Source organism: Notamacropus eugenii, chromosome 1 (genome assembly GCF_028372415.1).
Source record: "Notamacropus eugenii isolate mMacEug1 chromosome 1, mMacEug1.pri_v2, whole genome shotgun sequence".
NCBI lineage: Eukaryota > Metazoa > Chordata > Mammalia > Diprotodontia > Macropodidae > Notamacropus > Notamacropus eugenii.
Window position 1 is genome coordinate 119,864,112 of NC_092872.1, and position 27,200 is coordinate 119,891,311.

The window sequence follows — 27,200 nt, forward strand, 5'->3', positions numbered from 1 at the left end:
GTATACTTAGGAGTTAAAGAGACAAGAAAATCTTGCATTCTGTGGTTGGGCCCTAATGTGCTGTGGATTCTAATTCTCTCAAAGAGGGTGGGGGAAGTTCAGGCCTCAACTTAGTCTGTCACTTTCTTTAATATTTTAGACAAAAATTCCATCCCTAAAAACTAAATACATTTCCAAGAAAGTGTGATGGCAAGCAAAATAGGATCTTTTGCTGTTTTTTTTTTTAGTATAATCAAGTGTCTCTGTTTGAACCTTGTCTTTATCAATCAAGAATCTTTACAAGGAGTAAAGCACAAAAACAAGAGTTTCCTTAAATAGATAGTATATGTATTTGTATTGCTAATTATTTTAATGTGATTAAAGGTCTTCCCCATCCATTAATGGACCTGTCCGTTAAGTGGAGTTTGATTAGGGAAGATTTGGCGGTTTCTTTGTTTAACTAGGCACTGGATCTCAAGGGTTGTGATGCCCTCTAGTTCTAAAAAAGGTATAAATATTCTGAGTAAGGTTTTACTTTGGGGCTTACTGGAAGTGCTTGCTTGGCCAGACAAGGTTTCTGGGAAGCCAATAACAAGCCCCCCTGGCTTTGAAAATCCAGATGTCTGTGTTTCCCTCTCTGGGAACCATGGTCAGAGAACTGGACCTGTGTGTTGAATTATGGTCAAGCACAGGAAGCCATGTCTGTTGATCATCAATTTCTCTGTATTTTCTTTTAACTTCAGGGTGCTGACTCCCCTGAACTAGGTTAATGATATACATGCTTGGTTGAAGGAATGATAGATGTGCTTGATTAAAGTGATTGTTAGCCCCTCATAAGTTGCCCTTCCTTTTAAGAATGAAGATGCCCCTGTACATGTTGGGATGCTTATGGTTACAGAAAGTTAACTCAATTCCATTTCTTTAAGAGAAAAAACAATCTCTAGTTGCTTTTTTGTCTTATTTTATATATCACATAATGAGTACCACACTCTGTCCTACTCTCTAAATGTTTCAAAATGTAAGATTTTTTTTTAAGTAGTTGGACCATCTCCCTCTCATTAGATTTAAGCTTTTCATGATTGAGGGGAAAAGTGTACTCTCATAAAATTCTATAATATTTGAAGATATGAGATTTTCGTTAGTACCCCATATTATAACAAATTTGCTATACTGTATTTCTTTGTATTGGTATTTTATTGACTTTTATCCCTTTTACTTTGATACTTTAATGGTCCATTAACTCTACTGGTATAGGTAATTTCTCCTAGGGTGCAGATTGCAACCCATCCACAGCTTTCCAGACCCTATGACACTTCTCTGTGTCTTCTCACAAATCCACAAACTGGTGGACTCAATAAACTAGGACACTGGGAGAACATTTTGGGAAGATGGCAAGGTAAGATGGAAAACAGGCTCTCTGAAACTTTCCCACAAATGCAGTAAAAATATTGCCTCAGCGGAAACTGGACACAGATTAATGCCTGACACTGTTTCAGGAATGAAGTCCAAATGATTACACGATCTAGGTAGAAAAGCTGATATTATCAATAAATTAGGGGAGCAAGGAATAGTCCATTTGTCAGATTTATGTAGAATAGAGAAAATTAGGACAAAACAAGAGATAGAAAACATTGTGAAATGCAAAATGAATAATTTTGATTACATTAAACTGAAAAGGTTTTGAAACAAACTAAAGCAATGTAACCAAGATTAGGAGGGAAGCAGAGAACAGGGAGTTTTTGTTTTTACAACTAGTATCTGTGATAAAGGCTTTATCTCTAAAATATATAGAGAACTGAGTCAAATTTACAAGAATGCAAGTCATTTGCCAATTGATAAATGATCAAAGCATATGAACAGGCAGTTTTCAGAGGAAGAAATTAAAGCTATCTATAGTCACACAAAAATATTCTAAAGCACTATTGATTAGAGAAATGCAAATCAAAACAATCTGAGGTACCACATCACACCTATTGAATTGACTGACATGAAAAAACAGGAATATGATAGATGTTGGAGAAGATGTGGGGGAATTGGAATACTAATTCATTGTTGGTGGAACTACGAGCTGATCCAACCATTGTGGAGAGTAATTTGGAACTATGCACAAAGGGCTACAAAAATATGCATACCCTTTTATCCAGCAATATCCCTTCTAGGGCTGTATCCCAAAGAGATCAAAATAATGGAAAAAAGTACAACATGTACGAAAATATTTAAAGCAGCTCTTTATGTGGTAGCCAAGAACTGGAAATCGACACAAAGACCATTAATTGGGAAATGGCTGACTAAGTTGTAATGGGATACTATTTTGCTATAAGAATGATGAACAGGTGGACTTCAGCAAAACGCTGAAAGACTTATATGAACTGATGCTGAGTGAAAAGAGTAGAACCAGAAGAACATTATACACAGTAACAGCTACATTATTTTAGGATTGTTTCTGATACTTAGACCTTGACAGCAATGCAAGGACCTAAAACATTTTCAAAGGACTCTTGAGGCAAAATGCCTTCCACATCCAGAGAAGGAACTATGGAATCAGAACACAGAATGAAGCAGACTATTTTCTCTTCTGTTATGTTTTGTTTTGTTTTTTCTTATGGTTTCCCCCATTCATTTTAATTCTATGCAACATGAATAATGTGAAAATATTTTTAATAAGAATGTATTTGTAGAACCTATATAGGATTGCATACCACCTCAGGGAGCAGGGAGGGAAGGAGAGAAAATTTAAAACTTATGGAATGATTGTTGAAAACTGAAAACAAATAAATTAATTTTAAAAAATTGACTCAAATGAAATTTTGAAAAGCAGAAATAATTAAAAATCAGGGTAAAGCAGATGTTCTTCTAAGATAGCTTGGGAGCACCTTAGGAAAGCCAGAACACCCCAGTGGAGGCCTGGCCTGATTGAAGTGCAAACAACAAGCTTTGGGGAGAGATGACAGCAGAAACTTTCACCTTACCAATTGTGTCCAGGTCTAACAGCTGAACAGGAGGACTGAAGGATCCTCCCTAGTTCGTGGACACAGGGCACTGATGTGATGACCAGACTGGTCCTGTGTGGCAGTGGGTGAGGAGGAACAAGTGCTCAACAGGTGAATGCCATATCAGAGATCCTCACCCCTTTCACCCAGTAATGCAACTATTAGGTTTTTTTCTCAAATTGGGGTAAAGGAAAAGAACCTACACAGTCTATAATACTGATGGCAACATCCTTTGTGTTGGCAAAGAACTGAAAATTGAGGGGATGCCCTTCAATTGAGGAATGGTTAAACAAGTTTTTTTTTTCTTCGTTTTTATGCAAAAAAGTCTAATGCTGCTAAAATTAGAAGGAAAATGGTTAAATGGGGGTGAGAGAAGAGGAAACTTTGCAGCATATTTCTCAGATAAAGTTCTCATTTCCAAGAAATTAAATTTTTGCATTTCTGAGTCATTAGCAAAAGAATGTTTACTTGTATTTCAGTTGGTATCACTCTTATAAGCACACATCATATGAAAAGTGTTGACTCAAGTTCTAATCAGAAAAGGCATTCCCTAATTGATAAGAAGATGAACAGGAAGTTTAAGAAGAAGAAATCCAAGGTATCAATAGACATATTAAAGATGCTCTTAATCCTTAATATTTAGAAAAGCTCAAACTAAAAATGCTCTGAAATTGGACCACAACTCCATCAAATTGGTGAAGTTGACAAAAAAGAGAAAATTGTGAAAGCTGAATAGTGTATGAGAAATCAGGTACAGATAATTCAGTGTTGGTGGACCTGGAGAATTGCACAACAATTCTGAAAAGCAATTTGGAGGGGAAGAGCAAAGACGGCATAGTAAAAACAGGGACTTAGAGCTCTCCCTGAAAACCCAGCCAAATGCCTGAAAAAAATGATTCTTGGCATACTATAGAGTCTAAAACCCACAGAATGGTGGAGTGAAGCAAATCTCTAGCCCAAGAAAACTTGGAAAGTCAATGGGAAGCATCTAGTATAACACAAGATCTAGCAACTTCTACATTAAGGGATTCAAGGGTTGGAATAAGATATTCCAAAGGTCCAAGGAACTAGGAACTATTCATCTGACTTTCAAACATTAGAATCAAGAGAAGCATGAAAAGGTAAACAGGAAAGAGATATCATAAGGGACTTACTAAAGTTGAACTGGTTGCACATTCCTATATGGAATGATAATATTTGTAATCTTTATACTTTTCCCAGTATTACTATGCTTGGAGACATTTCATATATCCATATTATATATATATAGTATGTCTATATTATATGTCTATATATGTATAAACAGAGGGCACAAGTTGAATTGAATATGAAGAGGTAATATCTAAAAAAATAAAACTAAGTGGTGACAGGGAAATATATTGGGAGGAGAAAGGGAGAAATAGAATAGGGTTAATTATCTCTCACATAAAAGAGGCAAGAAATAGTTTTTTCAGCAGAAGTTAAGGAGGGAGAGTGAAGTGAAAGGGAATGAGTGAACCTTACTCTCACTGACTTTGGTTTAACATGCACACTCAATTTGATATGAAAATCTACCTTAAACTACAGGAAAGTAGGGAGGAAGGCCATAAGCAAGGGGTGGGGGGATGATAGAAGGGAGTGCAAATGAGACAAGAGGGTAATTAGAAGCAAATACTTTTGAGGAGGGGCAAAGTCAAAAAAGATGAAAGATTAAATGGGGAGAAGGATACCATGGAAAGAAATATAGTTAGTCTTTCACATCATGACTGTTATGGAAGTGTTTTGTATGACTAGACATGTATAAACTGTATCAAATTGCTTGACTTCTCAATGGGAGTGGGTGCCGAGAGAGGAAGGGAGAGACCCTGGAATTCGAAGTTTTAAAAATGAATGTTAAAAATTATTTTTACGTGCAACTGGAAAAAAAGTCATAAAGGCAATGGGATATAGAAATCTATCCTGCCCTACAAGAAAAAAGAGGGGAACAGAATGAGAGAAGGGAGAGATATCATAGAAGGGAAGACAGATTTGGGGAAAGGATAATCAGAATACACGATGTCTTGGGAAGGATGGAGAGGAGAGATAGGGAGGAAATTTGGAACTCAAAATCTTGTGGAAGTGAATGTTGAAAACTAGTAAATAAATTAATAGAAATTTTAAAAATAAAAATGAAAGATAAAAAAAATATGATATAAAAAAAAGCAATTTGGAGTCATTCCCAGTAAGTTATTAAACTGTATATGCTCTTTGACCCAGCTACAGTACTACTACTTCTACACTCCAAAGAGATCAAAGACAAAGGAAAAACATTTATATAAATAAAAAAATAATTGTAGCATCTCTCTCTCTCTCTCTCTCTCTCTCTCTCTCTCTCTCTCTCTCTCTCTCTCTCTCTCTCTCTCTCTGTCTCTTTCTCTTTTTCTCTCTCTTTTTGTTGTGGCCAAGAACTGGTAACTAAAAGAGATTCCATTACTGGGGAGTTATTGAACAAAGTAATTTTTTTACATATTAATGGAACATTATTGTGCTTTCTTATAATATTGAAAGGGATGCCTTCAGAGAAACCTAGGGAAACTTGTATTAACTGTTGTAGCAAACAAGATAAAAACAATTAATTCTATAACAACAGCATTGTAAAAACAATTTAATAATTTTGAAAGTCTTAAGAAAGGATCATTAAAATGATCAACCACGATTATGGATTACCAGTAAGGAAGAATATTATCCTCCTAACAGATTATGGCCTAAATATGCAGAATGAGACACACATTGTTGAATATGGACAGTAAGAGAATTAATTTTGCCTAAATATGCATATTTGTTACATATGTTTTGCTTTTCCTTTTCCTTCTTATTTCCCTTTCTTGGGGAGAAGAATTGGTAAAATACGGAGAAAAATAAGTTCTGGGTAAATGAAAAAATATAGTTCAATTCCAAATACTTATGATTTGCTCACTTTCGTTTTCAAGCATGTCTCTCCACAGTGCTTTCAGTTTAGTTAATTATCTTGCACTGTTCATCATTAGTAATATGTTTTCACCATACCTTATTTCCACTATGTACTTCTCCATTTTCCATTGTATGTGTAAAACTAATTCTTTGGATTCTACAGACTGATTACAAATGAGATTGACAGTCCATGTATTGGATTCATAGTACATACAATCTGGAAAGAAAAGGGAAGCTGTTAAATGATTATTAGAATGAGAGTTGGCAGTCCTTGGGAATTGGCAAAAGGTTTTTGATGATTCCCATCTTCTCCCTAAAACAAAGGTCCATTTTTCCTTTTATTAATTTATTTTTAGTTTTCAGCATTCACTTCCACAAGATTTTTTCACCCTCTCTCATCTCCCCCACTCCAATACTGAATGCCTTCTAATTATCCCTTCCCCCACTATTTTTTAAACAATACTCTATCAGTAATGTTGAAAGATTTGTTATGAGATAGTCCTCTATAGAAGTAAATTTGCGATTTTTTTGTAGCCTGAACTTGATATTACTTCTGTTCCATATAATAAATTCTATCAAACACAGAAAGGTCTTATTAAGCAATTTACTTCTGAGTTTCAGTCAAGGCCAAAGTCACGTTGACATAAAGTCCTTAAAAAAGGCCTTTTTCATGAACTTTTTCATGAAAAAAAGAGAAGATGAAAGCCTCACTGGCACAATAAAGGACTTATGTGATTCTTTCTATTCCCATAAAACAATTCAAGCTTTCAGGGACTTGTATGCATTTTGACTCTGAATTTAATACTTTACATTTAAAATAATGTTAATTCTTAAACTGCAGTGAGATACATTAGGAGAAGAGCTAGTCAAGGATGGTTTCACTTTTCTTTTTGTAATCATGATTTTCAGGTAGGTCTTTCCAGTCATACAACTTTATTGCAAAATTGAGCATGAAATCTAAATTATTTCCTTCTAAGCTGCTGCAAATTAATTCTGAATAGGAGAATAAATCAAGTCACCTCTAGGTATATGTTTCCTTCACCCTTTTTCTCATCACAATCTTATCTATGATAATGAAAACAAGCCAAAAAGAGTTGTGAAAATATGTGCTTAGCACAGGGTCTTCTTGTACATAGTAGATGTTTAAAAATGCTAATTAACTCCTTGTCCATGATTAAATATAAAGGTGGGGAAAATATAAGATCTTAAAACCTTTGGGGGGAAAAATGTTCAGTCTTATGAAGCAAAAGCAAGTAGTATCAAAGAAATATCTGGTGACTGTATACTCATAGAACCTGAGAAATTTTAAAGACACTGGAAGCACTGGAAACTAAAAATACTTGGCCCTTTCTGAATTATTAAGCAAAGAATTCTTACATGCGTTGCAATTGGTATCACTGCCACAGGCACCCAGGATATAACCATTCATTTTTCAATTGCATGATTCTATCTCTTAATTAGGAAAAAACACACCTGCAACAGATAATTTTGACAAGAGTATAAATAAGACACATCTTGAGGGCGGAAGAAAATGATGAGTCAGGCAATTGATGGAAAGGTTAGTTGATTCAAATTGAAATACATAATCTCACCATTAGTTTAGTTATAAAAAGAAGCATGTGCCCTTCAAATAAATTGTGCTTAAAGAATGATGTGCTTAAGCAAATTAAGACTGCAGAATCAGTGGAAAATATTTCCTCGGCATAAAAGAAATTTAATGCACTTTGCTTCCTCCTACGTCCCCTTTTTGTTTAGTTTTTGAGAAAATGCTCTCAATTCTGTTATGCTTAAAGCAGGTGAAAATGTTAGAGTCAAAAAGCACCTTTTTGTTAGGCCATGGGATGATAACATTCCATTCTTAAGATAATATCCTTCCAAATTATTTCAGACATGAAAAAAATTAATTTTTTTGTGTTGCCAAGTACACATTAATAGAATGAGGGATCATTACAGCAATATGGTGATGGGCTAAAGATTACATATGTTTAGCTGTGGAAACATGCCAGAGATTCTTTTTTCCTCTTATTGAAAGAGGGATGGATATAGGGAATCACTCCTGGTATGGTCAAGAGAGGGAGAAGGTGACATTGATAAATACATATAAGTTAAATAATTACAAATCTGAAGTTAGTACATTGAGTGGAATTACTATTAGAATGATTATTTTAAAGATTGCTCAGGCTATTGATGCTGTTTCTTCTTGCTTTATGACCTAAACAAAATCCATTCTCATAACAGACAAGTCCATTTTTCTAAAATAAATCACGTTTTCACATTCCTCTTGCCTATAGCATAAAATTGGACTAAATCTACATATTTATTTAGCTACTATTGCTGCACACTGAGTTTACATATAAGCTCTTTCCATTCATCTTTTGCATGAGAAGTTTTTATCTGGGCAATAAAGTGGAAAGTGCTTAACTAAATAAATTCATTTTCACACACATATTTCGTTCTGTAATGTACCCATATTGCATACTTTATTTTCTACTATTCTAGAAAGCAGACGGCTATAGCTACTGGTCCTCAGGTTCAATTGCTTCACATTTTTTCTCTAATTGCTTCAGCTTTCTCCTCCTTGGTGAATAAAAATACTTGTTACCTGACCTAATGTTCTAATCTTGTATTATGACACATGTATATATGTTTTTGCACACATTATGTATTTTGAATCAGTAAGCATCCCAGCAAATAAGGGGGGGGGGGGGGGAGCTGCTATCACAGGTTCTTGGATCTGCATTCATAAAGGGAAAGGCAACTTTTCAGGAGTTAACAATCACTTTAATCAAACACATGTATCATTCCTCTAACCAAGCATATATAATCATTCACCTAGTTCAGGGGAGTCAGTACCCTGAAGTTCAAAGAAAATGCAGACAAATCAATGATCAACAGACATGGTTTCCTCTAGTCTAACCATAATTCAACAGACAGGTTCAACTGTCTGACCATAGTTACCAGAAAAGGAAGCACTGACATATCAAATGAGTTGGGGGTGGGGGGTTAGGGAAGAGGGGCTGCTTGAGGGCAGAAGTCCTCATCTGGTCAAACACTTCCAGTGACTAATCCCCCAAATAAAACCAACACCTCAGAGTCTTTATACACTTTTTAGAACCAGAAGACATCACATCCCTTGAGAATTAAGGTCTCATTAACAAAAAGTGTGGACTTTCCTACAAATCTTCCCAGGCCCAACAATGAGTGGGAAAGATCCTCCTTAATCACATTCAAATAGAGGCATTATACTTCTTGATTATATTAAAACAAAAACAGCAAAAGATCCTATTTTGCTTGCCATTGCAATTGTATATATTGAGGGACAGACAGGTGGCTCAGTGGATACAGTGGTGGGCCTGGAGCTAAGAAGAGCTGAATTCAAATCCAGCCTCAAACACTTAACTAACTCTGTGACCCTGGTTAAGTCACTTAACCTCTGTTTGCCTAAATACATTGGAGAAGAAAAGGGCAAACCACTGCAATATCTTTGCTAAGAAAACCTGTTAAACAGTATTGGCATGCTAAGGTCCACAAAGAGACAGATACAATTGAATAATAATGAATGACTTTTGTGTATATGTCTTTTTTTGTTTTTGTATACTGCCTCACTGGACAGTGAACTCTTGGTGAGGAAGTGTGGAATATGAGAAAGAGAATTTGATTTTGAGTTAGGTTTTGTGAATTCAAGTTCTAGTGCTGCCATTTCCTTCGTGAATTTATCCATAGCGTGTTGGCCATTGGATGGTTAGTTTTTATTTATTCCAATCCCTAAAACAAATGAAAAACAGCAGTAGGGGATTAGAAAATGAGACAGAAAGTGTCAAGGCTGACAAAATTTTTAGACTATGTAAAAATAATTCTTGAACAATTTGTGTGACATGGAGTACGTTTTGTCCAAGGACTCCAAGAGAAGATCCTAGAGGAACTGAATCATACCATATTGATATTCTCACTCTCAAAAAATTAGGAAGTCATAAAGTTATTATAACTAATAAAAGAATAACTCACAGGTTCTCCTCGGAGAGAAGTTGGGAGTTGATTTCACTGAACACCTAAGGGTAATAAGAAAGATTATTCTATAGGACACCTGGTCAAATTACCTTGCAGTGCTAATAATCAGCATGGCTAGATAGAAAATAACAAATATGATTACAGCTCATGCAATTAATATGATATTCTTATCGTAAGTTCTAATAACTGTTGCAGAAGGTAATGCAGTGAAATTATATGACAAATTTGACTATATTCCCAAAAGTTAATAAGTATACAATTGGATACAATTTGTCTTCAACAAAAGAATAAATACAGGGGAGGATGATGATGAAAACAATTGTGGGAGAAAATGGTTCAAGATCAAGAAAGGAGAGTCAAAGCCCTATAGACTATTCATGCCTGTACATTATGATCATTCCTTTAAGAAAAAATCAGAAGCTAAATTTCATAAGCACTGAATAAAGTCACCGAATATGAAATTCACAATATCGTATAAGACAAAAAATGAGTTTTTACTGGTTCTGATTTGCTCAAAATTAGCTATTTGTAAAATGATACATTTATTACAGAAAATATAAAAACACTATAAAGTCAGAATAATTTATAAAAATGAGAAGATATCTTCAAAAAGGAAAATGGCTTGCTATATCATCACTGCTTATAGAAGTTGGCACAAAAGAATTATCACAAGGAGACGCAAAGATTATCAGAAAATGGTTCAGGTAGCAAAAACATGATCTTGCAAAGAATCTGCTATGGGTAATATGAGTTCATTCTAAAACAATGTTTTCCAAAAATGATGATCATGTCCCATTATCAACAAAAATAGTAAAATAGTACATTAATAACTATGCACATGCAAAACATACAGAATTTAGATCTTAAAATAGAAAAGAATAAATGAAATAACACAAAATCCTAAAGTCAATATTATGTCCCTGGATTTTAGTATGTAAGGAAGTGACATGGTTATTTCTTTATCTTACGAAAAACATTTTGGTAGCATTTTTATAAAAGTGAAAATGTCACTATGGTTGTGATTCAATTCCTACAGCAATAACAAGAGCAACAATAATAGCTGGCATTTATATAGCACTATTTCTATAGTCACTGTGGGTGATTGATTGGTGAGTGGAGAGAATTGAAGCAGGGAGACCATTTATGAGACCATTGAAATAAACACTCAAGATTAGAGGAGATGAGATCCTGAATGAGGGTGATAGCCTAGAGAGAAAGGGAAAAATACAGATGTGGAGATTGTAGAAACAATAGAATTTGGCAACTGATTGGATATGTGGGGTGAGGGAGAATGAGGAATTGAAGATGTAGCTGAGGTTGTGAACCAAAGTGACTGAAGATACTAGTGCTCTATATGGTAATGGGGAAATTTGAAATAGGTATGGGTTTGAGAATAAAATGATGATGTAATGAATCAGTCATAACGATCACAACACATGCATTCACCTATATTCTGTGTGATTCACTCTTTCCCTTCCAAATGAAAGTTAGGAGCATAGAGCATTTATTTATTATTGGCCCCAGAGCTCACCCACCAAGAGACATCTGCCACAACCATAAAGAGACGTGTGGGTCAGGAGCCTGGTTTGTTAGAGGTTAGGGGGAGGAAATTTGCCAAAAACATCTGTGCAACAGCTGTTGCTGTAGGTTCTCAGGTAGCAATTAGGTTATAATTTCCCTGAAGGGTCATACTCAGGTCAGAAGTGGAGAGATTGAGAGCTTGCAGATTGGAGGGGAAAAAAGCAGAGATGAAGAGTGTTGGAGATAAGAGTTAAGTGGAGTTGTGATGACAAACTCCATAAGAGATTATTATAGGAAGGGTGGAATGGGATCCATTTTCACACCTGCAGAGTCAGGTCATGAGTTTTCAGAGGTCCCCGGCGCTGACTTTGGAGAAAGTGATCACATATCCCACGAAGTGATAGGGTACTTATTTTATTTGAACACATGCTGTACTCAAGTCAGTAAATTGTTTTCATTCCATGAGCATGACAAGTCTCTTGATTTCGTTGCAACTCATTTATATGATTAAGTTTCATTTGCAGTGAGAATGCTAACTATTTATTACTCATAATAGTACTAAATGCTAGCTATTTATTATTACTGGTAGTCGCAGTACTATTGGAACTTCTAGGTGCAGGAGATAGAGCACTAGGCTTGTAATCAGGAAGACTGTTCATGAATTCAAATCTGGCCTCAGACTTTTACTATCTGTGTAACCCTAGGAAAGTCACTTAACCTTGTTTGCCTCAGTTCCTCATCTGTAAAAAAAAATGAGCAAATGACTTGAGTATTTCTGTCAAGAAAACCCCAAATGGCGTCACAAAGAGTCAGATATAACTGAAATGTCTCAACAATAAGGAAGTAAGTAGTAGTACTACTACTGATAATAGCTAGCATTTATACAGAGCTTTGTGGTGTGCAAAGACATTTATACATATAAACACATGTGTATGTACATATGTACATATATGTATATACATGTATACACATATATACACATGTGTGTATGTTTGTGTGTGTGCTCATTTGATCCTAAAACAATCCTGAGATTTATTATTATTTTCTATTTATTATTTATTTATTTTTATTTTAATTATAATTATTATATATATAATAAATATATATATAAATATATAATAAATATGATTATGAATTATAATATAATTTGTTATTATCCTGGTAATTATTATTATCCCCATTTTACAGATAAAGAAACTGAAGCTGATAGAAAGTTTGGTGATTTGCCCAGGGTCACATAGTTAGCGAGTGTCCAAAGTAGAATTTTAAGTTCAGTTTCCCTGATTAGATGTCCAAGATTCTTTCCACTATGTCACGTAGTTATCAGCATTTTTGATGCAATCATTACTGGAAAAAATTTACAAGTACCACACAAATCAATTTTTGTAGATGATCTAGGAACTGCATGAATATTTTTTAAAATGTTTTACATATATTTCATTTTAAACTGCCTTCATTTTAAAATATACCCCCTTTCCCTCCATGAAACTAGCTAACTGATCAAATGAGTCTAATACTCACTCAGTGTTGTACACTCCTAGCTTATAGAGGTAGCTAAGTAGTTTAAAGAGTGTCAGGCCTGGAATCAGGAGGACCTGAGATAAACTCCAGCCTCAGCTATTAGTTATGTGATCCTAGATAGGACTAGACCTCTCTTTGTCTCACCTTTCTCATCGGAAATGGGAATAATAATAGCCCCTAGCTCCCAGTGTGGCTGCTGTGAGGATCAAATGAGATAATAATTGTAAAGCCCTTGATGCAGGGTTTGGCGTACTGTATGTGAAATCTAGATCTAGATATGTCTGCAAAGAAGAAATGTCTAGTTAACACCAATTCTTAATAACCTTTAACTCCTTTTTCTACTACCACCATTGAGAAAGCAGCACTGAGGGTCATGACTTTTTGTCTGTTACCTGGGTTTTTTTGGTCAAAATTGTTCATAAAACATGGTGAAGACTTTAATAGGTCACCAAGATATAAAATCTCAGAGCCACCTCCCTGAAAAGATGAAGTATCCAAGTAGAATGTTAGTTTGAGGGATTTTATTCATATTTGTGAAGATTTTTTATATCATAAGGTAAAAGCCAAAAGAAGACTTTAAAAGTAAATGATGAGAAGGTAATTGTCTAGTTCTGAGTAATAAGAAGTTAAGAGTAAAACTTGACTTAATTCACATCAAGTAACAGGAAACTTTAAATAACCAGCATTTAATAAGGGTTAAAATTTCAATAGGGAGCCAATGCAAAAAGAAGCTTCAGACAATTAATTTAGCAGTCATTTTTAAGCATTTGGGGGAGGGAAGGACTGGCAAAAAGAAGCAAGCAGAGAAGCATCCCTGAGACTGGGGGGGAAAGACTATTAAAAACTGTTAAGATCTTACCTTAATCTTTTAAACCACCATGTCCATGAAATGTGATCTCATATTCTTATGGTGCAATGGAAAGAACTCTAGATTAAAGAAGAATATGGTTGTAATCTTGGCTCTTCCTCTTTTAGACCTGTATGGCCTTGGACAATGTACTTAACTTTTCAGTGTTTCAATTTCCTCATCTTGAAAAGTAATTGCTGAACTTGATGACCTTTAAAATTCCTCCCAATTTTAAATAGATTATCTTTTGATTTCAATTTCTTGTTCCTGTTTGCAGGTACGGGGAGGGAGGGAAAGGGATTCACTTGGGAGGAACAAACCTTGACTGTGGACTTTTTAAATCATTTTTCAGTCAGGTCCAAATCTTCATGATCCCATTTCGGGAGTTTTCATAGAAAAGACACTGGAGTAGTTTGCCATTTCCTTCTCCAGTTCATTTTAAAGATGAGGAAACTGAGGTAAGCTAGTAAGTGTCTGAGGCCAGATTGGAATTCATGTCTTCCTGACTGGAGACTTGGTATTCTATCTATCCATTGTGCCACCTAGCTGCCCTTAACTATAGACTTCTAAAATATTGCAACTAAATGTGATTTGTTCTCAAGTTGCTTTTTAACAGTCAAGAATTTAAGTCATCCATACCACATTTTCTGAGTATTATAATCTTTTGAGTTTTATTAGGTATCACTTATCCTGGAACAATACAAATAAAGACATGGAATAAAGATGATAATCTGAAAAGTACGAGCTAGGAACAATTCCTATGAGAACTGATGCAGGCATGATTAAAAAAAAAAAACACACCAAATGAAACAAAGGATCAACAATTTTTTAGAGAATCACCAGTGATACTTCCTTCCATATCTCTTCTCTACTCCCCCCACCCAACTGCAAAAAAAAAAAAAAAAAAAGCCATACCAACAAGATTTTGCTAAAACTCTGGACTTGAGCCCATATTCAGTGATTCTCTGTCCCTGTCTCTATACCCTCATCCAGCTCTGGAAGGTGCAACTTTTGAAGTCCCTGTCATAAGGTCTCTGTGTAGGACACAAACAATCCACAAACCCATCAACTGAACAGTTCTATTTCAGAGAATAAGAAATAGAACAGATATAGAATCCTAGCTCAGAAAGTGGTAGCTTCCCCCTCTTTGGTTCTCTTGAAGCAGAGAAAGGATGACAACTTTTTGAATATGTTAAAACTAGTGGGCATTTCTTTTATGTATGCGCTGTTATGAGATATGGGGTTATTAACTATTTTTGTGTCATGGACCTTTTTGGAAGACTATAAATCCTATGTATCCCTACTTAGAATAATTCTTTTAAATGCATGAAATAAAATATGCAGGATTACAAAGTAAACCAAATGAAAATAAAGATGTATTTTTTTCTCTTCTAAATAATTCCCTGAAATTTACCCCCAGCTTAAGAACACTTGAACTGGATGGATTCTGAGGACCTTGACAGCTTCTAAATTTTGTGACTATGTGATTTGAAGAAAGTATGGAAGTTAATACAATTTCAAAGAATTTATTGATCAGATAATGGAAGAAGCAATATATAATTTTAGATAAAGAGCTTCAAATGGAAAGAGAAGGAAATAAGCATTCACATAGTGCCTTTTATGTACATTGCGTTGAGTGATTTTAATTTTTTTTTACAAATATTGTTTGATCCTAGCAACAACCCTAAGAGGTAGCATTATTATTATCTTCATTCTACAATTGAGGAAACTAAGGCAAACAAGTGAAATGATTTCCCCAGGGTCATAGAACTAAATAGTGTCTGAGGTCAAATTTGAACTCAGATTTTTCTGACTCTAAGCCCAGAACTCTTATGTATCATACCACCAGTTGCCTTTTTATTATACAGTCAAAGCAGCATTTAGAAGAATATTAAACTCTTTAAAAAACCCTGTGTATTCTGTAATTCACTGACACTGTCCTCCTCACTGTTCCTTGTACAATACATTACATCACCAGGATCAGGACATTTTAACTGGTCATCCCCCATGCCAAGACCACTCTCACTCTTCATCTCTGTCTCCTGGCTTCCCTTCCTTCTTTTAAGTTGCAGCTAAAATACTACTATCTGTAGGAAGTCTTTCCCAATCTTTGAGCATTAAACGTATTGTAGGGCCAGCTAGGTGGCATAGTTAATAGGGCACTAGCCCTGGATTCAGGAGTCAGGAGGACCTGGCTTCAAATTCGGAATTAGACACTTGATACTTAATAGCTGTATGACTTCAGGCAATTCATCTCAGATTACCTCTCCTCCACCCTCCAAAAACAAACAAACAAAAAGTATTCTATCAATTAGCTATAATGCCCATATTAATGGACTATCATAGTAAATTTTTACATAAAAGAAAGGGTTCAGGTTTTGGACACAGAGTACCTCTGTTCAAATCTTATCACCTATTATCTGTGTTATCTCACCTGTTACCTTGAGCAAGTCACTTAACTATCTGGGCTTTAGTTCTCATATCTAAAATGTAGGAATTGAACTAGGTCACCTCTAGGGTCCCTTCCATATCTAAATCAATGATCTTCTCATGATCCAATCCCATTAATTCAAGCCAGAAGGTAAATTGTCTCATATTCTTTACTGGGGACCATAGAACCTAGCTGCGCCACACTGATTGTCAGAATGAAGAAACAGCAATTTTCTGTTATCAGCCTACTAAAACTGAGTAGGAGTATAAATAAAGTCAATAAAATGTTGCTCAATACTACCATCATATTTAAAAGCTCAGTAGGTGCTGGACACTGTTTTCCCCCTTTGAATTTTCTTTGTTTCCTTTTATCAAACATTTTATTGCTTTCCCTGATGTTAAAATATAGAAAGAAAATGTACATATAGTTTGTATCCTCATCTAATATTGATTTACTTTTAAATAACATCTTTGGGATCTACGTTGATATGGGATTATAATGAATTATTTATCTTTCCTAATGAGCATATGATGGTAGGGGAGTATGCTTGTTAGACCACTGAATATAATATTTAAAATCATTTAAATATATTTTATAAATATTTTGAAATATTGAAAAGTGTTTCCAGCCAGGTTTATTATAATTTAAGCTCTATTTTCAAATATTTTTAGTGCGGTCATTGAGGAAGTAAGCATTTAATGAGTACCTACTATGGTTCAAACATTCCATTAAGTTTTGGGGATACAAATAAAGATAAAAGACATCCTTGCTTTCAGGGAGCTCACTGTCAAGTGGGGACAACAAACGATAAATAACTATGTATTCTCAAGATGCATAGAGGGAAAATTGGGAGTAACTCAGATGGAACACACTAAGAATGAGGAGGACTAAGAAAGGCTTCTTGCAGAAGATGGGAATTTGGCTGAGACTTAAAGGAAGCCAAGAGGTTAAGAAGGGAGAGAATTTCAGGTAAGGGAATCAGCCAGTAGAAATGTAGGAATTATATTCTGAAGGCTTCGTGGCTCTATTCTTTATAGGAAAAATAATGCAAACTTCTGTCTATGACATTTGAAGTCCTTCACAATCTCATGTCAACCTACCTTCTAAATTGCTTGGGGGAAAGGTTGGTTGGGGTACACGCTACACTGGGGTGGAGGGAAGGGAGATATGAGGAGAAATTTTGAAATACAAAATCTTGTGGAAGTTAGTGTTGAAAACTGTAAATAAATAAATTACATACATATACACATATGTATATATACAGAAACACACACACACACATAAAAGAATGTAAGTTCCTGAATATGCCTTTTTGTGTTTGTATCCCCAGTACTTTGCATAGTGCATGACAGATAGTAAATAATCAATGCTTTTCATTAAAAGAAAAAAAAGCAGTCCTCCCACACTGTGGCTGTTACCATATATATAATGTTCTTCTAGCTCTGCTCACTTCACTCAGCATCAGTTCATATAAGTCTTTCCAGGTTTTTCTGAAGTCTTCCTGCTCATTATTTCATTTAGTTTTATTTGTTTTTATTTTTTGACAAACTCATTCCCTTTATTTTGCAGCTGAGGAAACTGAGGCCTAGTGATGGAAAATATATTTAAGATCAGAGACAGGATTCAAACCCATGTCTTCAAAATCCAAATCCAGATGTGTCAAGTCAAATCTAACCATGACTGGGGACTGCCTCCTTTCCAACAGTGCGTCCAATTATACTTTAAGCTCCCCAAGGAGCTTTTTTGCTTCTCTTCATATAATAGTGAATGGTTAATGAATACTTGCCAACTGATCAGATCCATTCTGATAGTCTTTTCCAGCGTGAATCTGGTTTTTTCTGTCCTCTGTACAGCCATCCCTTTACTTTATTTTTTTTCTTTTTTATTAATTAATTTGTTTGCTTTCAGTTTTCTACAATCACTTCCATAAATCATAAATTTTCTCCCCCTTTTCTCCCCTCCTTCCCCCTTCCCTCCCCAGATGGTGCACAATTTTATATGGGTTCTACACATACATTCTTACTAAACACATGTTCATTATTTGTTATAGCACAAGAGCATTCCATTATATTGATAATTTATGTAATACAACTTGTTCAGCCATTTTCCAATTGATAGACATCCCCTCAATTTCCAGTTCTTGGCTACCAAAAGAGAGCTGCTATAAATATATTTGTCTCTGTGGTTCCTTTTCCCATTTTTATGATCTCTTTAGGATACAGTCCTAGAAATGGTATTGCTGGGTCAAAGGGTATGCACATTTTTATAGCCTTTTGGGCATAGTTCTAAATTGCTCTCCAGAATGGCTGGATCATCTTACAGCTCCACCAACAATGAATTAGTATTGCAACTCTCCCACATCTTCTCTAACATTTATCATCTTCCTGTTTTGTCATGGTAGCCAATTTGATAAGTGTGATACGGTACCGTTTTGATTTAAATCTCTCTAATCAGTAATGATTTAAAACATTTTTTTATATGACTATAGATAATTTTAATTTCTTCCTCTGAAAACTTCCTGTTCGTATCCTTTGACCATTTATCAATTGGGAAATGACTTGCATTTTTGTAAATTTGACTCCGTTCTCTATATGTTTTAGAAATGAGGCCATTATCACAGACACTAGTTGTAAAAATTCTTTCCCAGTTTTCTGCTTCACTTCTAACCTTGGTGGCATTGGCTTTGTGTAAAAGCTTTTCAATTTAGGGTAATCTAATTTATCCATTTTGCATTTCATAATATGCTCTATTTTTTGTTTGCTCATAAATACCTCCATGCTCCAAAAATCTGAAAAACTATTTCTTACTCTGCTAATCAAAAACTTTTTTTTTAATAGGATGATGGTGATATTCAGGATGAAAGTGAAATAGTCCATTGGTACCTTCATTTCAGACAACAATAATCGTATGTGCTAAACTGTTTTGCCTGCTCCAAACAAATTCCACTGGCTCAAAATATTTCTGGGTATTTCATAATTTAAAGAACATATCTAATCACTTGGAGTTTATAGTACTTTCTTGTCTAAAGGGGCAGCACACTGTTGTTGATTATATAGATCTGAGGCAAAACATACAGTGACTTCAATAGGAGTATGACTTAAAATAGGGCTATATAATTAGGCCCAGTGATTCAGTATGAGAGAATTTATTATCTCTTCAGATGGAATGTGAAATGTATAAAATGATTTAAAACGAAGAAGACATCTTTTACATGCTTCATTAAGTATACTTTCTCAAACATTTTCTGTTTAACAAACTGGTAAGGAAAAATCATTATTTTTCTATTTAGTGTTTATTTAGTGTTCAAGATCAAATAGCCTTTGATCTTTATGAAAACACTTTTCTTGCTCAGCTGAAGTTAAATTTCAAAGTTGACATTTTCATGGGAGAGCGTTCTAGTCAAGCAACAAAAGGAGGCTGAGAAAGGCTGAGAAAATCAGAATCAATGTCTCATGTTTGAATAATCCATGACCCACCAAACCAATAAGTTAGTGACCCCAAAATAAAATCATTTTATCATTAAATATAAAAGTTGGAAGGAAATGGAGAGATCATCTTGTCCATCCTTTTCCTGAAGCATAAATTGTGAGCACAACAATAGCTCCAGGAACAAGAAACTCATAATATTCTCTCAAGGCAACCCATTGCCTTTTGAAACATATCTAATTTTAAAAGTGGAGTTTATAATTTATAAAGACAAACACTGTATCTGCCCTCCTGTAATTCCTGCCCATTCTTTCTGTTTCAGTCTATTGAGGTCAAGTAGAACATTTTTTTTTTAAATGAAATCTAGAATGTCCTTTAATTTTGTTTTTTGTACATAAAAGTATTTTATTTTTCCAATTACATGTAAATATAATTTTTAACATACTTTTTCTAAGATTGTTTTCTTTTTACTTGTTTATTTATTTAACTTTTAACATTCATTTTCACAAAATTTTGGGTTCCAAATTTTCTCCCTTTTTGTCCCCTCCCCCACCACAAAACACTGAGCATTCTAATTGTCCCTATCACCAATCTGCCCTCTCTTCTATCATCCCTGTCTGCCCTTGTCTCCATCTTCTCTTTTGTCCTGTAGGGCCAAATAACTTTCTATACCCCTCTACCTGTATTTCTTATTTCCTAATGGCAAGAACAGTACTCGACAGTTGTTCCTAACACTTTGAGTTCCAACTTCTTTTCCTCCCTCCCTCCCCACCCCTTCCCTTTGGAAGGCAAGCAATTCAATATAGGCCAAATCTGTGTGGTTTTGCAAATGACTTCCATAATAGTCGTGTTGTATAAGACTAACTATATTTCCTTCCATCCTATCCTGTCCCCCATTACTTCTATTCTCTCTTTTGTTCCTGTCCCTCCCCATGAGTGTCGACATCAAATTGCTCTCTCCTCCCCATGCCCTCCCTTCCATCGTCCCCCCCACCCTGCTTATTCCTTTATCCCCCACTTTCCTGTACTGTAAGATAGGTTTTCATACCAAAATGAGTGTGCATTTTATTCCTTCCTCTAGTGGAATGTGATGAGAGTAAACTTCATGTTTTTCTCTCACCTCCCCTCTTTATCCCTCCACTAATAAGTCTTTTGCTTGCCTCTTTTATGAGAGATAATTTGCCCCATTCCAGTTCTCCCTTTCTCCATCCAATATATTTCTCTCTCACTGCTTGATTTCGTTTTTTTAAGATATGATTCCATCCTCTTCAATTCACTCCGTGCACTCTGTCTCTGTGTGTGTGCATGTGCGTGTGCATGTGTGTGTGTGTGTGTAATCCCACCCAGTACCCAGATACTGAATAGTTTCAAGAGTTACAAATATTGTCTTTCCATGTAGGAATGTAAACAGTTCACCTTTTATAAGTTCCTTATGACTTCTCTTTGCTGTTTACCTTCTCATGCTTCTCTTCATTCTTGTGTTTGAAAGTCAAATTTTCTTTTCAGCTCTGGTCTTTTCATCAAGAATGCTTGAAAGTCCTCTATTTCATTGAAAGACCAGTTTTTCCCATGAAGTATTATACTCAGTTTTGGTGGGTAGGTGATTCTTGGTTTTAGTCCTAATTCCTTTGACTTCTGGAATATCCTATTCCACGCCCTTCGAACCCTCAATGTAGAAGCTGCTAGGTCTTGTGTTATCCTGATTGTATTTCCACAATACTTGAATTGTTTCTTCTAGCTGCTTGCAATATTTTCTCCTTGACCTGGGAACTCTGGAATTTGACCACAATGTTCCTAGGAGTTTCTCTTTTTGGATCTCTTTCAGGTGGTGTTCTGTGGATTCCTTGAATACCTATTTTGCCCTCTGGTTCTAGAATCTCAGGACGGTTTTCCTTGATAATTTCTTTTTTTTTTTTTTTATTTTTTTAATGTTTAACAATCTGCCATACAATTGCGATTTTATCCCTCCCCACCCACCCCCCACTACCTCCCTCCCTCCCCACGACTGCATACAATTCTGTATAGATTCTACATATACTTTCCTATTTAGTATATTTTCACTATAGTCATGCTATGTAGTCAGGCTAAGATAAATGAAAGAATCCGTATAACAATTCAGAACATGATACACAAACAGATACACATACACAAACATGATCTGCTACATTGTGTGAGTGACTTCCATATTTCTCTCTCTGAGTGTGGAAGGCATTTTGCCTTGAGGTCCACCATTGGGATTTTTTTTTTTCAGAAGTTCTTGTGTTATTACAAAAATCTAAGTCTACTAGAAAAAACTCTCACACACTGTGGTTGTTGCTGTGCATAAAGTTCTCCTGGTTCTGCTCCTTTCACTCAGCATCAGGCCATATAAGTCCTTCCAGGCCTCTCTGAAGTCTTTTTGTTCATCATTTCTTATGGCACAATAGTACTCCATTACATTCATATACCATAATTTATTCAGCCATTCCCCAACTGATGGACATCCCCTTGACTTCCAGTTTTTGGCAACTACATAGAGTGCTGCTATAAATATTTTTGTACATGTGGGACCCTTTCCCATTTTTATGATCTCTTGGGGATATAGTCCTAGTAGCGATATTGCTGGGTCAAAGGGTATGCACATTTTTGTAGCCCTTTGGGCATAGTTCCAAATTGCTCTCCAGAATGGTTGGATGCGCTCACAGCTCCACCAACAATGAATTAGTGTTCCAACTCTCCCACATCCTCTCCAGCATTTATCATTTTCTTGTTCTGTCATGTTTGCCAATCTTATAGGTGTGATGTGGTACCTCAGAGTTGTTTTGATTTGCATCTCTCTAACCAATAGTGATTTAGAGCATTTTTTCATATGATTATAGATAGCTTTAATTTCTTCCTCTGAAAATTGCCTGTTTATATCCTTTGACCATTTATCAATTGGGGAATGACTTGTATGATTATACATTTGGGTCAGTTCTCTATATATTCTAGAAATGAGGCCTTTATCCCCGAGCTTAGCTGTCAAAATTTTTTCCCAATTTACTACATCCCTCCATGGTTGCATTGGGTTTGGTTGTGCAAAAACTTCTCAGTTTAATGTACTCAAAGTTATCCATTTTGCATTTCATAATGCATTCTATCTCTCCTTTAGTAAAGAATTCTTCCCTTGTCCATAGATCTGATAAATACACTATTCCTTGCTTCTCCAGTTTATTCATGGTATCAATCTTTATACCTAAATCATGTACCCATTTGGACTTTATTCTTGTGTACGGTGTCAGGTATGGGTCTATGCCTAATTTCTGCCACACTGTTATCCAGTTTTCCCAGAAATTTTTGTCAAACAATGAGTTCTTATCCCAGAAGCTGGGTTCCTTGGGTTTATCAAACAGAAGGTTGCTATATTCCTTGCCTACTGCATCTTGAGTGCCAAGTCTATTCCACTTGTCTACCTCTCTGTTTCTTAGTCAATACCAAGTGGTTTTGATAATTGCTGCTTTATAGTACAGTTTGAGGTCTGGTAGCGCTAGGCCACCTTCCCAAGGATTTCTTTTCATTAGTCCCTTTGATATTCTGGACCTTTTGTTTTTCCAAATGAATTTTGATATTATTTTATCCAGCTCTAGAAAGTAATTGTCTGATAGTTTAATTGGTATGGCACTAAATAAGTATATTAACTTGGGTAGAATTGTCATTTTTATTATATTAGCACGGCCTACCCATGAGCAACTAATGTTTTTCCACTTACTTAAATCTGACTTTATTTGTGCAAAAAGTGTCTTGTAATTGTGTTCATATAGTCCCTGGGTTTGTTTTGGCAGGTAGACTCCTAAGTATTTTATACTGTCTACCCTAACTTTAAATGGGATTTCTCTTTCTATCTCTTGCTGTTGGACTTTGTTGCTAATATATAGGAATGCAGAAGATTTGTGTGGGTTTATTTTGTACCCCGCAACTTTGCCAAAGGTGTTTATTAATTCAAGTAATTTTTTACTTGAATCTCTGGGATTCTCTAGGTAAATCATCATATCATCTGCAAAGAGTGATAACTTAGTTTCTTCTTTGGCTATTCTAATTCCTTGAATATCTTTATCTTGTCTAATTGCTACAGCTAACACTTCTAATATCATATTGAATAATAGTGGTGATAATGGACAACCTTGTTTCACCCCTGATCTTATTGGGAATGCATCTAGCTTATCCCCATTGCATATAATGCTTGCTGAAGGTTTTAGATAGATACTGCTTATTATTTTATGGAAAGTTCCCTTTATTCCTACGTTGTCCAGTGTTTTTAGTAGGAATGGGTGTTGTATTTTGTCAAAAGCTTTTTCTGCATCTATTGAGATAATCATGTGGTTTTTGTTAGCTTTGTTGTTGATGTGATCGATAATGCTAATAGTTTTCCTAATATTGAACCAGCCCTGTAGTCCTGGTATGAATCCTACCTGATCATAATGTATTAATCTCGTGATAAGATGCTGTATTCGTTTTGCTAAAATCTTATTTAAAATTTTTGCATCTATATTCATTAGGGAAATTGGTCTATAATTTTCTTTCTCTGTTTTGCCTCTTCCTGGTTTGGGTATCAAAACCATATTTGTGTCATAGAAAGAATTTGGGAGGACTCCTTCTTCCCCAATTTTCAAGAATAGTGTATGTAGTATTGGAATTAACTGTTCTTTAAATGTCTGATAGAATTCACTTGTGAATCCATCTGGCCCTGGAGATTTTTTCCTAGGGAGTTCATTGATGGCTTGTTCAATTTCTTTTTCTGAGATGGGGTTGTTTAAGTATTCAACTTCCTCTTCTGTTAATCTGGGCAATTTGTATTTTTTAAAATATTCATCCATCTCGTTTAGATTGTCGAATTTGTGGGCATAAAGTTGGGCAAAGTAGTTTCTAATTATTGTTTTAATTCCTCCTCATTGGAGGTGAGTTCACCCCTTTCATTTTTAATGTTAGTAATTTGGTTTTCTTCTTTCTTTTTTTTGATCAGATTAACCAAAATTTATCAATTTTATTAGTTTTTTCATAAAACCAACTATTGGTTTTATTTATTAATTCAATAGTTTTCTTTATTTCAATTTTATTAATCTCTCCTTTGGTTTTCAGTATTTCTAATTTGGTATTTACTTGGGGATTTTCAATTTGTTCTTTTTCTAGCTTTTTCAACTGCAAGCCTAAGTCATTGATCTCCTCTTTCTCTATTTTATTTATGTAAGCATTCAGAGATATAAAACTTCCCCTAATAACTGCTTTTGCAGTGTCCCATAAGTTTTGGTATGTTGTCTCACTATTGTCATTCTCTTGAATGAAGTTGTTAATTGTTTCTATGATTTCTTCTTTAACCCAATCCTTCTTTAGAATTAGATTATTTAGTTTCCAATTGATTTTTGGTTTCTCTTTCCATGGCCTTTTATTACATGTAATTTTTAATGCATTATGATCTGAAAAGGATGCATTGATTATCTCTACCTTTCTGCACTGGATTGTGAGATTTTTATGTCCTAGTACATGGTCAATTTTTGTAAATGTTCCATGTACCGCTGAGAAAAAGGTATATTCCTTACTATTCCCATTTAATTTTCTCCAAAGATCTATCATATCTACCTTATCCAGAGTTTTATTTACCTCCTTAACCTCTTTCTTGTTTATTTTGAGGTTGGATTTATCGAGTTCAGAGCGGGGGAGGTTGAGGTCCCCCACTAGTATAGTTTTGCTATCAATTTCTTCCTTCAACTCCCCCAACCTCTCCTCTAAGAATCTGGATGCTATACCACTTGGAGCATACATGTTTAGTAATGATATTGCTTCGTTGTCTATAGTGCCTTTTAGTAGGATATAGTTTCCATCCTTATCCCTTTTGATTAGATCTATTTCTGCTTTTGCTTTGTCTGAGATTAGGATTGCTACTCCTGCCTTTCTTACATGAGCTGAGGCACAATATATTCTGCTCCATCCTTTGACCTTTATCCTATGTGTATCCCCCCGTTTCAAATGTGTTTCTTGTAAGCAGCATATTGTTGGATTATGGCTTTTAATCCATTCTGCTATCCATCTCCGTTTTATGGGAGAGTTCATCCCATTCACATTCACAGTTATGATTACAATCTGTGTATTTCCTTCCACCCTCTTTCCCACCATTTGTGCTTTAAACTCTCCCGTCTCCCTTCCCCTCCTCAATAGTATTCACTTTTCTCCCCCTCCTGCAGCCTTCCCCTCCTTCTTTTAGCCCCCCTCCCTTTTACTCCCCTTTACTCTTATTGCTTCTTTCCTCCCTTTTAGCCACCCTCCCCTTTCTTCCCCCTTCCCCTCCTACTACCTATAGAGCTAGTTAGGATTATCTACTTAAGATTATCGTTCCCTCCTTTGAACAAATCAGATGAGAGTACCTCTCAAACAATGCTCATCTCCCTCCCCTCCTTCCCTCTACTATAGTTTTGTACTTCTTCCTGTGATATAATTTGCCATTTTCTGCTTCCCCCTTTCCACACCTCCTATTACATTCCCTTCTCATACTTAAATCATATTTTTGACATGACATCATTTACTTTATGCCCGTTCCCTCTACATATATCCCTTTTATCATAATAGCTGCACAGTCCTCAAGATTAACAGGTATCATCTTCCCTTATAGGGAGGTAAACAGATTGCCCTAATTGAGTTGCAAGGTTTGTTTTTGTTTTTTCCCCTCTGTTTACCTTTTTATGATTCTCTGGTGACCTGCATTTGAAGATCAAATTGTCTATTGAGTTCTGGTGTTTTGGTCAGGAAGCTCTGGAAATCCCTTATTTCGTTGAATGACTTTCTCCTTGCCTGAAATGTTATGCTGAACTTTGCTGGGTAGTTGATCCTTGGTTGAAGTCCCAACTCCTTTGCCTTACGGAATATTGGGTTCCAATTCTTTCGATCTTTTAATGTAGAAGCTGCAAGGTCCTGTGTGATCCTGACTCTGTTACCTTGATATTTGAATTGTTTCTTTCTGGCTGCTTGTAGTATTTTCTCCTTCACTTGATAGCTCTGGAATTTGGCAACTATATTTCTTGGGGTTTTGAGTTTGGGATCCCTTTCGGGTGGGGAATGGTGGATTCTTTCGATGACTATTTTGCCCTCTGAGTCTAGTACTTCTGGACAGTTTTCCTTGATGATTTCCTGGAAGATATTGTCCAGACTCTTTTCTTCATCATGGGTTTCTGGCAGGCCAATAATTCTTAGATTTTCTCTCCTGGATCTATTTTCCAGGTCAGTTGTTTTTCCAATTAAATATTTTACATTTTCTTCTATCTTTTCATTCTTTAGATTTTGTTTGACTGATTCTTGTTGCCTCATTGAGTCATTAGTTTCTACTTGCCCAATTCTAATCTTGATCGTATTGTTTTCTTCAGTTAGCTTTCGCATCTCCTTTTCCATCTGACCAATTTTTCCCTTTAAGGAGCTATTTTCTCCATTTAATTTTTGTACTTCTTTTTCCATTCGACCAATTTTCCCAGTTAGGTTTTAGGTTTCCTTTTCCATCTGATCAATTTTCCCTATTAGGTTTTGAGTTTCCTTTTCCGTTTGATTAACT

The 27,200-nt window shown here is 35.4% G+C and overlaps 1 protein-coding gene across 3 annotated transcripts in view; it reads right to left on the reverse strand.

The window, feature by feature from the left end:
• The window catches only part of LINGO2 (leucine rich repeat and Ig domain containing 2), a 1,607,677-nt gene that overhangs the window by 1,420,561 nt on the left and 159,916 nt on the right, over positions 1-27,200 (reverse strand). Inside the window, exon 1 of one of the 3 annotated variants that reach the window (XM_072612709.1) lies at positions 9,903-11,372. The exons of the other annotated variants lie outside the window; for them this stretch is intronic. The gene's annotated coding sequence lies outside the window, so the exon portion shown is untranslated. Of the gene's footprint in view, positions 1-9,902; positions 11,373-27,200 lie in introns of those variants that run through there. 3 annotated transcript variants of the gene reach the window in all.